Raw genomic sequence first — 17,483 nt, 5'->3', positions numbered from 1 at the left:
CAATTACAACACCTGCATTTCTTTCGACCATCTTCGTTCACACATCATCTACTTTCCCCAGTTAAGGGCGTATGTACGTAGTAAGCTGCTTTATGTACGCGTGGAATCGGCAGCTGTTTAGAAGAAGCTCATTGTTCCTTGTTGTTCCTCTCATGTCTTTCATGGATTTGAACTGTCAATACATAAAAGTTGACCAATAAAAAAATAAATATATATAATTGTAAGTCACATAAACTGCTCAATAGCTTAGTTTTATTTAAGAAAGGAAAGCATTTTCTACATATGTCAAGTGACATATTTAAAAATGCTGGATTTATTCTAATTTTCCATAGAATTCTATAAGGAGATAATAATTATAATACATTACCTCTTACTTTAATGTTTTCCTTGTGAAGTCATGCTATGCTATATAATATTCTTGAAGACAACAACCCTCTAAAAATTTAAAGATAGTCTCCTTCTGGCAAGAAGAATTTCTTCAGAAGTAGAACCTTTTCCAAACATATTAATATTTTCAAAAAGATGATAACCATGTCAGGGATTAGACTGTCTCCAGGGTTGAAATTATAATCTGGTAAATAACTTCCACAGAGGATCACTTTCTCCCTGAACAGGAAAGCTGCTCATGAGGGAATCCCACAGACACACATTGCTTCAAAGACAGGACCATTAAAACACGTCAGATCTTCAAAGTGGGAAACATGCCACCCCTTAGCAAAACGAAAGCCTTTAAAGTGGGACCCAAAAGCATCCTGAGAATTCTGAGGGAAAAATTTCTGAAGCTTCACACACACTGCTTATAGTACCCAGCCTTCAGATTTTAAAGTGTTTTGCAGATGGTATATAATCTACTTTTTTGATAGAATATATAATTTTTAGAGCAGTTTAAAGATCCTAGCAATAATCAGTGGAAATGGAAATTGACTCTTATACTTCTGCCTTTACAAATGCACAGTCTTTCTCACTATCTGTGCCCTACTTGAGTGGTGCATTTCTTAAAATTGATGATCCTTACTTGATATGCTTTTCCATCCTCAGCCCTTGTTATGTATTGTATGGGTTCTGAAAAAAAAAGATAGAATGACTTACATAAATCCTTTGTTTTACCTATCACAACTTCTCCATTCAATCTCTGGTAAACCTGAATCTTTGACCTTTTACATAGTTTTATTTTATTATTTTTTTTTCTAATTTATCCCATGGTTGAATTCAAACATTATGAGGACTTTTCATATTGGATTATTTGCTTAGTGATACACAACTAAGGTTCTCCCATGAATTATTATGGCTTTGTGGCTCATTTATCTAGGCACAGAGAAAAATAACATTGGAAAAATAGTAGTAGTTTACATTTAATTGTCCACTAAAGAGTTTTTTGTTTTCTTTTGAATTATCAATTGAACTGCTATAGATTTCATGTTCAAGTTTCTTTGTTCATTTACACTTTTTAAGCCTGTTATTTAAAATGAAAAGATTTGTAAGAAATCTCAAGCTATGTTGCAAGGTGCTTATGCCTTTTGCTTCCTAATTAACAGTAGATTAAAATCTTGTCTCTTTTTAAATCAATATTTGGTAGTTTCCATTTTCTTAGTGCTGGACATTGTGATAGGTATGTTACACATTTTCCTGTTTTTCTTAATTTGCATTTCTATGATCACAGATTTTTGTTCCTTTTTGAGGGGCTGAGGATAAAATCCAGCATATACTAGACCAGTGACAAGTGCTTTTCTTCTGAGATACACCATCAACCCCTGAATCACCTCTTCAGCTCTGTATTTGGTATCTTTATACCTTCGTTTGTATATTATATAACTTTGCTCTATTCTTAATCCAGTTATTTATTTTTTTACTATTGAGTTATTTTAGTTATATACTGTTTTATTTTTTCTCCATTTACTATCTTATTTATTTGCTTTATATCGTGACTACAACCCCTCCTCCCTCCTCTCCTCCCGGTTCCCCCCATTTTCGATTCTCTCCCATGGGTATCAACTCACCCTGGAACATCAAGGACTCAGTGAATACTCTCCCACTGAAGCCAGACAAGGCAGCACAGCTAGGGGAAAGGGATCCAAAGGCATGTAACAGAGTCAGAGACATCCATTCCTCCAAGTGTTAGGAGACCCACATGATGTCCAAGCGGCATATGCCGCAATGGACCTAGGTTAGTTTATTCTGTGGATCTTCTTGTGGTGTCCTTGACTCATCTGTCTCCTTTAATCCTCCCTCCCACTCTTGCACAAGGTCTGTAAACTCTGTCTATTGTTTGGCTGTGGGTCTCTGCATCTGTTTCTATCAACTAGTGGATGAAGACTCTAAGAAGACAGTTATGTTAGGCATCTGTTTGCAAGCATACAGAATATCTTTAATAATATCAAGGGTTGGCTCTCTCCCATGTGGTGGGTTTCAAGGTGGGCCCGTCATTTGTTGGCCATTGCCTCAATCTCTGTTTCATCTTTTCCCTGAACATCTTGCAGGCAGGACAAATTTTGAGTCAGGCATCTTGTATATTTCTTATAGGGGTCCTCTCTGTGCATTTGGCAAATATATTCCCTAAGTCAATTGCAGTGATCTATAAGTCTACACATTCACCCATTATATGTCTTTGGGTCATGGAAGCTTTACTATATACTTTGAAGTTGGTTATTTTCAGGCTTTTTCTGCTTCTATTTCATTTTCTTGTTGGAGAATCTAAATTCTCACTATATAAACTGTATAGAAAATTTGCCGATGTGCACACATAGCTGGCATGTCTTTGTATTAGGACTTTATGGAATCTGTAGATCAAATTAGGAATTCCTTCTATCTTCATGCTCACTCTGCTTGAAATATTTACATTTAGCTTTGCCTATTTTAACTGACACCAAAATATTAGAAAACCTAATTATCAGTTTCAAAAGCCTTAATAGCAAAAACTTGGCATCAAAAGTTTAGTATTTGTATTCCTTAATTTCAAACATATACCGAAAATAATAAAAAATGGTGAACAGAACTGTCAGAAATTACATTATCCAGTTGCCTTAGATCCTAATAAATATGACTTAGCATAGATACATAGCAGCTGGAAGAGCACATTCTTTGACAAAGAAGTCATCTTGATTACTATGCTCTTTTATTTAGGAGCATGTTAATCTAATCCATTTACTTGATAGCAACACTGCATGATGCTCTGTGAAAAGTGATGAGTGCTCATCGTTCACTACCATAGTTATCACATTTATCAATTACATGGTTGACACTATATTCTATTCCAGATGTGTATGCTACCAGACAACATATACTTCTTGGCCAAAGTCCAAACTTAAATAAGTTGTGAGATTAGATGACTAATATGGTAAATGCATAGGAGTTGAGTGTCTATGAAAAGCTACTGGAATATATAGATATTAAGGTAAAATATAGAAGTCTTTATTTTCCTTTTAAATAATCCATATGGTTACCCCAGACATTGATTGGAGTAGAAAATATACTTGAAAATCCTTCCTATGATATTCTACTTCTGGAATTATTCAGATAGTTTATTCAGAATGTATTCATTTTAAGATTATGAGTATTATCAGGATTAGGATGTTGGTTGAGTTAATTTTATTTACTCAGGAATTTATTTTCCCCAAATAGTGATGCCACTGTTTAAAAGAAAAAAGACCCAAATTGTATCATTTGTCAGAGTATACATATAGAAGACTTGAATATATTAAAGAAAAGAACTTGTATCATGCTTATCAGAGTTTATATTAGATGGAGAAATAGGTCAATGGTTAAAATGTTTGCCTCATAAATTTGAGAACCTGAGCTCAAATCTCAAGAACCTACATAAAGCAGGGTCCAGTACCACACCTCTGTAACCTTAGTGCTCCTTGGACTAGATGGCAGGTCTAGACAGAAGAACCCTCAGCAACTTGAAGGCTAGCCATGCTGGTATACTCATCAGCTGACAAAAAGAATATTCTGTCTCAAACAAGGTAGAAGTTGAGGACTGACACCTCTTGCCTGAAGTGTGAAAAACAGTAGATTTTAATCTCACCATGGACACTGGTTACAAATTTATATTTATATAAATTTATATTATAAAAATGTATATTATTATTTCCTGCCCACTTTTTGACATCTTTATAATTGGTGGAAATCATCCTGCAAAGAACATCTTTTTCATACTTCTAATGGCATGTTATCAACTGTTTGTCCTATAGCTTTGAGCAAAACAATTTTCTTAGTTCTGAACAGTTTTCTAGTATAATCTTTGAAGTTTCATTGATAAGAAAGGGTTGATATGTGAGGGGAGAACAGCTTTGATGCCCACACTGTGGCTATGACGGAAACAGGCCAAATATCAGTTTTCCTTTCTTGCAGGTACCAGAGAGTTTAGAGGAAGAGTTTATGGCCACAGCTATAGGTTGGAGCTGCTGCTCCATTATAAATAGTCCTAGAATTGAGAAAATAAATTCATAAAATTAAAACAAAGTGTTTAAGCAGCCTATTATATGCTAGGTATTTTGTATGTTTTCATACTCATCTGCTTTAGGCTCTAAGGCTTTCCTGAGACATATATCAGATTACTCTTTTATTAATGTATAAGCATTAGTTTTGATAATGTATAACACATAATTTTGACTTATACTTTAACAATAAATGAAAGTGGTTTAAGTGAATTGTCAAAAATAATGCCTTCGTAAACTTCTAGAAACTACTTATGTATTACATAAAATTATATATGAATCAAGAATTGTAAGTGAATTTAATTTATTTGCTTCAAATAAGGTTGCAAGAAGCATCCTGATCTTAAAATCTTTAAAGGAAATAATAGTTAATAGCTTTTATAATATTAGCTGGGGAAACTAATTTTATTCTACAGGATGTGTGTTGGTTTAATTGTGGTGTAAAAGCCATTTGGTTAGGTTTCTCATTTTAAATAAAATGAACCTCCTCCTCCTCCTCCTTCTTCTTTTTATTCTTTCTCCTCCTCCTCTTCCTCTTCTTCCTCCTCCTTTTTTATCATAGACCACAAATATAAATGAACAGTTTTATTTTGCTAATGAGTCTTTTTAACTTATGGAGAAGTTAAGGTTAGTTCAATAAAGTTGCAATAAGACCCACAAAATTTATGAGAAGGCTGAAAAACCTTGATTTTCTGCTTAAAAATAATGGACACACTATTAAGATGGGCCCACCACTAAGATTAGATTACTTTAAGTGTCAAGAATGATGCTTAGACATCAAATATGAAGAACATATACTAGACCTCAGTTTCTTAAATTTTCTGGTATATTCGTTTTTGTTTGGGGAAATTTTATACCCATTTTATTGGTAATATTATTTGTATATAAAAACTAAAGCAGAAAAAATAAACATTGGAAACAACATATTTGAGAATAGCAGTAATAAACCTATTGCATGCTAAAATGGAGTCTTCATTCTTATTAAAAACAAATAAAATACAATCTGTCTTGCCTGCAAGATAATGCTGGGGCAATGGCAATACAGAACATGTGCAGGGGGCCAACCAATGAATGGTCCAACTTGAGCCTCATGCCCCATGAAATATCCCATACGTGACACAGGATAGAACCTAACACAACTTGGCAAAAAACAAAACAACAACAACAACAACAAAAAAAACCCAATGAAATTATTCCAAACGGAATTCTGCCATGCTCATAGATCAGTGACTAGCCGAAGTGTTATCAGAGGATTGTCACCAGTAACTGATGGGAGAAGATGCAGAGACCCACCATCAAATGCTAAGCAGAGACAGAAGAACCTGGCAGAATAGGGAGAGGACAGATTGTAGGAGCAAGAAGAGCAGGGGACACCACAAGAACAAAACCCACAGAATCAATTAAACAGGGCTCATAGGGGATCACAAAGACTGAAGCAACAATCATTAACCCTGTATGAGTCTGAGCTAGGTCCACTGCATATATGTTATGGTTGTTCTTATGGGATCCCTAAGAGTGGGAGTAACAGGTATATCTGATACTTCGGCCTATGCTAGGGACAGGACCTCTTTTCTCCTATTGGTTTGCCTAATCCAGACTTGAAATTAGTATTTGTGCCTAGCATTATTGTATCTTATTAGATTGTGTTTGGTGGATATCCCTAGGAGGCCTGCTCTTTCTTTATGAAGGGAAATGGAAGATGAATAGACCTGGGGGAAGACAAAGGTAGGGGAAACTGAAGTTGAGAAGTAATGTATGAGAGAAGACTAAAAGCAAAAACAAAAACAAAAAACAAAAACAAAAGCTAAACAAAGAATCAGAATGTTTAATGCTTTTGAGATCTTTTAATATCCAAAAATAGTTGCTAAATTAAATGGTCAGTTCTTTTATGTGTGACTTCATTGTGTATGTTGCAATGCATTAATGACTGAAATACATGAGCCTCAACTTTACATAAACAGTTGTCATTATAGACAACTGCATAGTTTTTGTTTGTTTTATTGGAAAGAAAATTTTCCATACAATATGTTCTGATCATAATTTCCCCTCCCCCAACTCTTCTCAGATCATTCTACGTCACCACCTCCCCAAAGCCTCTGAACCTTTCTTTGCTTCTTTTTAAAAAACAAGCAAACATACAAAAAGAGCAGACAGAGAAATAAAAACAAGAAACACACATATACATAAAAACAGTAAACCAAAATATGCAATTAAAAGACCAATAAGACAAAATGTTCAAACAAACAAACAAACAAAACCATCTGAGTAAAACAGTTTACAAAAATATCGTTTAGTTCCTTTTGTATTGGCCAACTCCTACTAAGCATGGATTTACCCTGAAATTGTGGTTAATAGTCCCTGTGAAATTTCAAATGACAAAAAATAATGTTTGCTTTACAAGTGGGTATCAATTGAGGATAGATTCTTGGTTAGGGTTAGAAGTCATGTCCACTTGTCCCTTTTAGTGCTGTGACCCATATACTTGAACCTGTACATTCCCTGTGCATGCTGCATGCTGTGTGGCTTTATATTATGCAAAATATTAATGACTGCATTTATTACAGTTATGGATATCAACAACAATTCTATCTGAAAAAATCTTAGGTTACAAGAGATACATTTGATTGGCAGCAAGTGCTGTCTATCGTTTTCAATGACAGTCCAGTCATTTCATAAACTATATACCAAATATCCACATATTAATACCCAGACTTACAGGCATTTCATCAAACAGTACATCTTGTAAAATTTCATTTAGTTCAGCCAGGTTTTCAGGTTGTGCATGTGTGCAATCTCATCCCAGAACCATCACACCAGAGAAGCAACAACTGCTTTCTAGATGGTCTGTCTTCAAGCTACTAAAAGTGCCCTGCAATTTTCACTAAATACAGACTAAAGGGAAATCTCTAAATTCATTCAACTATTCATTTTTCATTTTAAGTGTTGTTTTATAGAAGTTAAAAAATAAAATGAGAGAAAGGAAGGAAGATCACAACGACTGCTAATATAGTTTGGAGCAAAATGGTAAAAGTTTGGATAGCCTTTCATCTTGCTGTGCAGATGCAGCTGTGAGTGCTGTGAAATGAAGTAATGTCTCAGTGTTGTGATTGCAACATAAACCTTGGCATCTGAATGATACGCAGATGACATTTTATAAACTTCTGCTCAAAATGTAGGCTATAAATTAGCAAGACTGCTCTAGAATTTATTTGAAAAGCAAGAATCTTGGATATATACCGCAAAGATGCTCCACCAGACCACAAGGATACTTGCTCAACATGTTTATAGCAGCTTTATTCATAACAGCCGGAAACTGGAAACCACCTAGATGAACCTCAACCAAAGAATGGATAAAGAAAATGTGCACATTTACACAAAGGAATACTATTCAGAAAAATGGGTGGAACTAGAAAGTATCATCCTGAGTGCGGTAACCAGAATTCACCAAGAAATGCATGGTATATACTCACTTATAAGTGGGTATTAGCCATAAAGTACAGGATAACCATGCTATAGTCCACAGACCCCAAAAAGCCAAGTTACAAGGAGAGCACAAGGGAGGATGCTTGAGTTTCACTTAGAAGGGAAAATAAAATAGGCATTGGAGATGGATGGATGGAGGCACCTAACTGGGTGGGAAAGAGAATGGAAATCAGATTAGTGGTGAGGGTTAGGAGTAGGGAGAGTAGGGGAGAGAGGGCCAGGTGAGAGAAAGGAAATTGGAGGTGGAGGCATCTCTGGGACTTGTCAGAGACCTCAGATAGGGTAAGCTCCAGGAAGTCTGTGGGAGCCCACCCAAGATGAGATTCCTAGCCATGGGGGATATGGATCCTGAAGTAGGCTCTTCCCGTAATGAGGCAAGATGTCCAGCGGAGAGATAAAGACACCAACCCATCAACAAAACCTTTGATCAAAACTTTGTCCTTCCTATAAGAAGTGTAAAGATAAGGATGCATCAGAGATTGAGGGAATGGTCAATCAAATACTGGTCCTACTTGAAATCCATCCCATAAGAGAGAATCAGTCCCTAACACTATTAATGTTACTCTGCTAAGCTTATTTACTTATATATTCAAAGTGTAGAAAACAGCCCATAATATCAGCACAAAACTCTCAAGAAGGAAGTAAGAAGGGAATGCTGACTATCTGAAGTCTCTTCCTCCTCTCCTCCATCAACTCTGTAAATCAGGCCATATGAGAATAACTCCATCATTTCACTTTTATTCTATTCTAAAGAGGCTATAAGAAAGAAGAAATGCTATTTTTTTAAATAAAAGTGTACAAGTTGGCCATCTTCTTTTAATCAGTTTCCTTAGAAATATATTTTACATTTCATTAGCAACAAGGGAGGCAAGCAAAGATTGGCCTTTTGTCTATGTACTAGTAAAAAATTAATTCTTTTCTTAAGGAGAAACAAGAAATGGCCTCTGCTCTTGCTGGGACAGTAAACTGGTGCTATGTAACATTCAATGAAGGTGCAAGCTGTTGATTAACATGATGGATAGAGATACGTATTGCTTCTGTGTGGAGATAACAATTACTTGACCCAGCACTGAACTTAGCACCTCACCAACAGCCTTCATCCTCATGAAGGGCATCAGACTGTATGCCGTGCTTCTGTGATCTTCCCAGGGCCTGGCAATGGAAATTTGTATGTATAGTGCATCGGATGTGATTGAGCTGCACTGATGACTAACCATTTCAGGCTGAACTGAGAGCACTACAGCCTCTTTAAGTTCCTGAATCTTATCCCAATTATATTTCATTTAATAACACTCAGTGAAATATCTGGTGGCAGGGGAAATGAAACTACATGCTTTTATGGGATCATTCATCAAGAACTAATTGAAGCTTTCATACAGTTTAGGGCTGATAAAACAGTGTAACAATAAACAATAACAAAATTCACTGGAGAAGGATTTGTTTTGCCGTGAGGAAAATGGTTCTGTTTCATCCTGGGATTCCTGGTTAAAAGAGTCTCCAATTTACAAAGGGATAAGTGCAGGCTCCTCTGCATAATGCCAGGGTGGGAGCTGTGTCAAATGCATTAGTGTTGCTCCACTGGAGCCATTCTAGTCCTAAGTATCTGCTATTGTGTGGGACTCTGGCAGGAGACTGCAGGACCAATAGGATTTTTAAAAGTTTCTTTTTGCTATTTATTATTATTGTGCGGGAAGCAGCTAGCTCCTCCATAGCTACTCATGGAAATTTGGACCATCAAAAAGTATATTTTCAAAAATCCAGATTTTAAAAATACTTTTAAAATAACTCATTGAAAGAATGTTTCCGGGCAAGAAGTTCAGTTGCTTTTTGTCTTTGGTGTCTCCTGTTTTTCAAGGCAGAGTTTCGACCCTGAACTAAAAAGCAAAAGAAAGCAAAAAGACAGAGTACATTTTTACAAATTCTTAAGGGGAATTGTTAACAAATTAAATATGTAGGAAGCGTATTTCTATCTGTGGGAAAGTTGAAATTTTTTTTAAAGAGCAATGATTATTCCTACCGGATATGTGGAACCAAGCACTTTGTTACAACTGCAGCATTTACTTAGTAACTACCTTTTAATATAACAACCACCGATTGTTGTTGGAAAAACATATTACTTAGACTCAATTTACCTTGAAAGAATAAGACCTTCCACTATTGTTTTTTAAAATATTTTTCCCATTGAGTATACACTGCAGACACAGGATCATCATATTATAAGGGCCATAAAATAAAACACAAATGATATTGGTTAGTAATTTTAGATCCTACTTGCAAAACAAGAAACTGATAATACAGTTATAGTCAAATATAATTTCATATAGGAATTTTTGGCTCAAATTTACTTTGTAGTATAAAAGGCAACTTTTTTTCTTTGTTGATGTATTTTATCACTTTAAAGCCTGATCCCAGCCCCTTCCCTCCTCGCCTCTCAATTCTACCCTTATGTCCCCCACTGCCTTGTCCTTCTTCTCAGAGAAAGGGAGGCCCCCAAGAAGTACCAACCTACCCCGGCACCTCAAGGGCAGCAGGCCTACATATTCTCTCCCATTGATGCCTGAAAATGCAGCCCAACTAGGGGAAAAGATTCAAAGACAGGCAACAGAATCAGACACAACCTCTGCTTCCATTGTTAGAGGATCCACAAGTTCACCAGGATGCTCATCTGCTACATATGTATAAGGAGCCTATGTCAATCCTATGCGTATATATGCTCTTTAGGTGGTGGTTCAGTCTCTGTGGAGGTCCCCCAAGAAGTACCAATCCACCCTGGCACCTCAAGTTGCAGCAGGACTAAATGTATTCTTACTGTTGTGTCCTTGACTCCTCCAGCTGCCTATATCCTTCTCCCTACGTCTTCCACAAGACTCCTTGATCTCAGCCTATTGTTTGCCTGTGCGGGTCTCTGTATCTATTTCTACCAGCTGCCAGAAGAATCTAAAAGGCAACTTTTATAAGGATTCTTTACACAGTCGCTTTCTAAAAATCATGCATCTTCAACAAACCACTGGCAGACTTAGATCATTCCCTAGAATGAGAAATATTTAAAGAAACCAATGTCAAATGAAGGCTTTGTTTATTTAGCTGCCAGTTAGTTCAGTTAATTTGCAGCACATTTAATGAGTGAAGAATACTTTCATAGCATGGCATCCAAGATGTATTGATACAATAACTATGTTAGGGTGGGAAAAGGTGATAATAAGCCTTATAGTTTCTCCATGATAGACCATATTTGACTTTCTATTTAGAATTATTGAACAGTAGAATTTTATAGCGAAGTATCTGAAATGGTCAACAATAATAGGTTAGCTTATATTAACTTAGCACAATGTTGTAAATATTTTTATTTTAAATTTTAATTTTATTCACTTTACATCCCAGTTGTTGCCCCCTTCCCCATCGCCTCCAGGCCCCACCCCTTCCTTTATCCCTCCTTCTATCTCCCTTTCTCTAGTCCTCAGAGAGGGGAAGCCCTCCGCCCTATCATCTGATCCCACCCTATCAAGTCTCATCTGGACTACCTGTATCTTCTTACTCTGTGGCCTGCCACCAGAGTCCATGTCAGAAGTAGTTCTTACTCCTCCACATTATAAGACTGACAAGGAGACTACATTGCCTATCTATTACATCTGAGCCAAGGGTCTAGATCATCGCCATGAATGGTCCTTGGTTGCTGCATCAGTCTCTGTAGCGCCCCCTTTCTCTGCCTGGATTTGTTGGCTCCATTGTCTCCTTGTCCAGCTCCAGTCCCCTCCATGCCCTTCTATCCCCTAACTCTTCCATAAGACTCCGTGTACTCCACCCCAAAGTCTGGCTGTGTGTCTCAGCATCTGCTTGGATCCCCTGCTGGATGGAGCCTTTCAGAGGACCTCTGTGGAAGGCTTTCATCCTGTTCCTTCTCTTCAACTGCTTCCAGTGTCTATTCTATTTGTCCTTCTGAATGAGAATTATCCTCCCTATGGTCCTCTTTGCCATTTAGCTTATTTATGTCTGTGGATTGTAGTGTGATTACCCTGTATTATGTGGCTAATGTCCACTTATAAGTGAGTATACACCATGCGTGTATTCTGGGTCTGGGTTACCTCATATAGGTTTCCAATTTTTTCTTAAAGGCACTTAGTGCTATGAATTTTCCTCTTAGCACTGCTTTCAATGTATCCCACAAATTTGGGTATGTTGTTCCTTCATTTTCATTGAATTTCAGAAACTCCTTGATTTCTTTCTTTATTTCTTCTCTGACCTAGGTGTCATTTAGCAGAGAGTTATTTAGTTTCAACGTATGTGTAGGCTTTTTGTTATTTCTGTTGTTGTTGAATTGCAGCCTATGAGCATTGTGATCTGATAGGATACAAGGTATTATTTCAATCCTCTTGTATCTATTGAGGCTTGCTTTGTGACCAACGATGTGATCAATTTTGGAGAAGGTTCCATGGGGTGCAGAGAAGAAGGTATATTCTTTCTTGTTTGGGTGAAAGGTTCTGTAGATATCTGTTAGATCCATTTGACCCATGGCATTGGTTAATGATGTTACTTCTCGGCTTAGTTTCTGTTTCAATGACTTATCCCTCAGTGAGAGTGGGCTGTTGAAGCCTCCCACTATTATTGTGTTGGGATCGGTGTGTGGTTTAAGCTTTTTTAGCAGATCATTTACAAATGTGGGTGCCCTTGTATTGGGAGCATAGATGTTCTGAATTGTGATGTCATCTTGGTTGACTTTACCTTTGATGAGTATGAAGTGTCCTTCCTCATCCCTTTTGATTAATTTTGGTTGAAAGTCTACTTTGTTCGTTATTAAAATGGCTACACCTGCTTGCTTCTTGTGACCATTTGCTTGGAATATTTTTTTCCAACCTTTTACCCTGAGGTAATGCCTATCATTATGGGTGAGATGTGTTTCTTGAAGGCAGAAGAATGTTGGATCTTGTTTATGCACCCATTCAGTTAGTCTGTGTCTTTTTATTGGAGAATTGAGATCATTGATGTTGAGTAATATTAATGACCATTGACTGTTAAGAGTCTTAATTTTGATGTTGTTTCCAGTCAAGTGTTTGTGTAGTAGTGTTTTTGCCATGGTATAGTTATCTATTTCCTGAGTAGTTTTGGTTGTAGCTTGACCCTTTGGGATGGCGTTTTCCTCTAGTACCTTCCGTAAAGCTGGATTTGTGGATAGGTACTGTTTGAATTTGTTTTTGTCATGGAATATTTTGTTTCCTCCATCAATGGTTATTGATAGTTTTGCTGGGTAAAGTAGTCTGGCCTGGCATCTGTGGTCTCTTAGGGTTTGCAGGATCTCTGTTCAGGCCCTTCTGGCTTTTATGGTCTCTGCTGAGAAGTCGGGTGTAATTCTGATAGGTTTGCCATTAAATGTTATTTGGCCCTTTTCCCTCGCAGTTTTTAATAATTTTCTTTGTTCTGTACATTTTACGTTTTGATTATTATGTGACGGGCAGTTTTTCTTTTCTGGTCAATTCTATTTGGTGTTCTATAGGCCTCTTGTATGTTTATAGGCATCTCTTTCTTTAGATTCGGGAAATTTTCTTCTATGATTTTGTTCAGAATAGTTTCTGGGCCTTGGAGTCTGATATCTTCTCTTTCTTCAATGCCTATTATCCTCAGATTTCTTCTTTTCATGGTGTCCTTATTCTCTTGGATGTTTTGTGTCAGGAGTTTTCCAGATTTGGCATTTTCTTTAATGGTTGCTTCAAGGTCTGTGATTATATCTTCTAGACCTGAGATTCGTTCTTCCGTCTCTTGGATTTTGTTAGAAAAGCTCACCTCTGTGTTGCTCGCCTTCTTCTCTGAGGTGTCAAGTTCTCGTTTTTCTTCTGTTTGTGTGTGTGAACCCATTTTCATTTTCAGATATTGAAATTATTTTTTGATTTCTTACATGTGAATGTATATTTCTCAGTTTCTTCCATTGCCTCTTCATAGGTCTTCAGAGCTCGAACCGTTTTATTTATTTCTTTCATCTGGTTGCTTGCATTTTCCTGCAATTTTTCCAGTTTTACTCTATGTGCTTCTTTTATGTCTCTTACCTGTTTGGCTGTGTCTTCCTGCATTTGATTATGAATTTTATTTGTTTCCTCCATTATCATCCTCATTACTAAGATTTGAGGTCATTTTCTCGTATTTCCATTGTATTTGAGTTCTCTGTGTTGTTTTCTTTGGGATAGCTGGAAACTGGAGACACCATGTTGTTTTGGGGTTTTTTGCATATGCTTTTACGCTGTCCTTTACACATCTTACCGTCTTTGTTTTTGTTGGGTAGCTTCCAGAGTTCGATGGAGGGAGTCTGATGATGGATTCACTTGTTTTCTCATGATTTCCCTAGGCTGGAAGCTCTAATGCTTCACTGGTGTGGATGTTAGGAGGTTAGCCCTGTTGTTTTAGACTCTCACAGCCAGTGATCCTCAGCTCCCCTGTGCTGTGGGTCCTGCAATCATCCTGGGTCTCGGAATGTGGGTTGGTTCAGGCCAAGGTATCTACAGCCTTTTGGGTCCCCTGCCAAGTCCAGCCACAGGCCGAGCTCAGCTAGATTCTCAGTGCCTGAACCGTCTGCCGAGCTCAGCTAGGGATTCTGGGCTCAAAATGCACACAGGGTCCAGCCTGAATTTTTGGGCTGTGACTGCGTACCAAGCTCAGCTAGGGGCTTTTGGCCCAAAGTGTGTGCTGTGGTCAGTTATTGACTCAGGGCCCAAACTGTCTGCCAAGCTCAGCCAGGAATTCTGGATTCAAACTGCACACTGTTTCCAACCATAGTCTTAGAGCTGGTGGAACTGAGCGCTCTGCCCAGCCTGCGTCACAGCAGCAGAACTGCGGCTGTGCCGAGCTAGGGCCTCTGGTAGAACTGAACGCTCAGCACAACCTGGGCCACAGCAGGAGAACTGCAGCTGCGTGAGTTAGCACCACTGGTGGAACTGTGCGATCCGCCCAGCCTGCGTCACAGCAGGAGAACTGCGGCTGCGCTGAGCTAGCGCCGCTGTACCCGGGACTCTTTGGCCGACCTGTCTGCAGAGTCTAGTCTGGGTTCCAAGGCACCACGTGACCCAAATCCTTCCCAGAGTTCCCTCTCCCACAGCAGCTCCCACCAGCCACCACACCAATCGCCTCCACCGGAAGTCTCTGAGCTGCAAACCTCAGACACCGCCGCTGGTGCTGCTGGTGCCACTGGTGCCGCCGCCGCTGCTGCTGCCTCTGTTGCTGCTGCTCTGATCCAAGAAAATCTGCACTCCTCCCATGTGTAGGGGCACACAGGTCCTCCGCACCCTGGTCCCTCTGAACCGTGGAGCGCTCCCACTGCCGTGGTGTGGGGACCTCAGTGTTCCTGGCTCAGAAATCTGTGAAATTCCATGAATTGTTCACTGGAGCCTCCAAACACAGTCCACACTGCTTGCCGCCATCTTGGAATTGTCACTTTGTTTCTTAATTCTACCTTGTATACATATGAGACGCTACTCATGTTCTGGTACATACTGTTGCAGTATGGATAGAGACCTTCTAAAGATAGCAATTGCCCTTGAAAGTTTAAGTCACCTTCAAATCACTCAAAAATGATAATAGATACTGTCTTGTCTGAGTGGTCTGATTAAAAGAACAACCAGGACTGGGTTAAGGCACTGATCTCAGTGGACAAGTTAAAGGTTCTGCTTTACTGCTCTAAGATAGCCTAGAGTGAGTTGTTAACAATGCACTAGTCAGTTACTTTTGTGATCCAGAGTAAGCAAACTTAAAGTGTAATGGGATAATTCACTAACCCAATCAGCTTTGCTAAGTATGGTAAATGTGGTTTGGCAAAATACTAGTCTCAATACTGTTAAAGTGGTGGTTTGCAAATGTGATGAAGATTTATAATAACCTGACTTTAATTGTGTGAAATTAAAGTTGATGGTGCATGTGGTAGACGTAGTCCAGTAGGTGGTAGATATAAGAACAGAAAACTGAACTAGCCTGGAAAGGTAATATTTCCCTGGAGACTCTAAAGCAGAAATCCTATTTGAACTTCTGTCCTTCTACCTTCTATGAATGACATAAGAGCTCCCACACTTGTTTGAACTAATCCCTCAACATAAATATTTCTCTTTGTCTAAATACATTTCATGGGCTCTGATTGCCAAGGGCAATAATCTGTGTCATTTAATTCCTGGTTTGAAGACTATTTTAAAGATTAATAAATAATCATGTGTTAATTTTTTAGTACAATGCTTTCAGATAGTGGCCCTTATAGAAACATCCTTCATTCTGTAGGAGGGGAGGTTTCTGAGTGTATTTCCAGAGGAATCCAACCCTCAGATAGTTTATGTGGGCATTCACCGAACACTTGATGTTTGGTGACTGTTCAGAATGCCAAATAATTAATAGTTCAATTAACAAGAAAATGTGGTCAAAAATAACAAAAGTATATATAATAAAAACATTATTTCTTTTTTGTTGTTGTTGGTTGTGGGTTTTTTGTTTTATTATTTTGTTTGTTTCTGAGACAAAGTTTCTCTGTGCAGCCTTGGCTGTCCTGGACTCACTTTTTGGAAGAGGCTGGCCTTGAACTCACAGAGATCTGCTTGCCTCTGTTTGGATTACAGAAGTGCACGACAGTGCTCAGCAACAATATTATTTCTTGAGATCTTTACAAGACACCTTAAACACCACTTTGAAAATCAGTTTTGGCACTGTGCTATTAAAGAAAAAATATGTAACCTAGGGTTTTCACAACATGAATCTATGAATTTGTCCCATGTAAATAAGAAGTAAGAGTAATAACTGTGAAAGCAGAGAGCTTGCAATCAAGCATGTTGAAACTGGTTGTCAGGGCAAGGCTCTGAGTGGCACTTCCCTGCCAGAACATGCCTGGGGCAGGGTCAGGAAGGAGGGAAAGTCTGGGATGTGGTCTGGCAGGTCTAAGTAGAAGCACAAAGCAAGGCAGTAAATATTTGCTAGAATGTTTGGGCTAGAAGCAGTGAGACCGAAGACGAGACCAGAGTCATGCTCATTAAGACAAGGTCATGGCTGCAGGAAAGGCAGAAACTGAGACAATAGTCAGGGTAAGCCTGAAGGTGTTGAAAAGACAGGCTCCTAGAGGCAGAGTGTGGATCAAGGCCAAAGACTAACCTATTTTTTTTTCTTTTAAAATTGCTAATAGTTTTTTTGGTTTTGGTTATAAGTATTATAAACATTCAAACAATTAGACAATATTTAAAATGGTAAGGACAAAAGTACAAAATAGAATCTTAAATTCCACATATTTGACAAACATACTTTCAATAGTTTTTCCCTCTGACTTCTGTTCACCATGAATTCTTTAACTTTAACAGAGATCATACTGACCTAAAGCTTTAAAAAAAATAATTACATATTATTTCAAGATTATAAATTTACATTATCATTTCAGTAGGTGCCTAAAATATATTTGCTAAATATACCAATTGAATGTTATCTGTCCTTTGTAAAAAGACATTTAGGCTTATTACTATTTTCTGCAATAATTAATGTAATGAACATCATTAGAACCCTAGTTTCTTCACTTCTTATTTGAAATGTGAATGAGTTTTATTTTCAAATAAAAAACAGTAT

This window comes from Acomys russatus, chromosome 2 (assembly GCF_903995435.1).
Source record: "Acomys russatus chromosome 2, mAcoRus1.1, whole genome shotgun sequence".
Taxonomy (NCBI): Eukaryota; Metazoa; Chordata; class Mammalia; order Rodentia; family Muridae; genus Acomys; species Acomys russatus.
Note: the sequence above shows the minus strand (reverse complement) of the source record.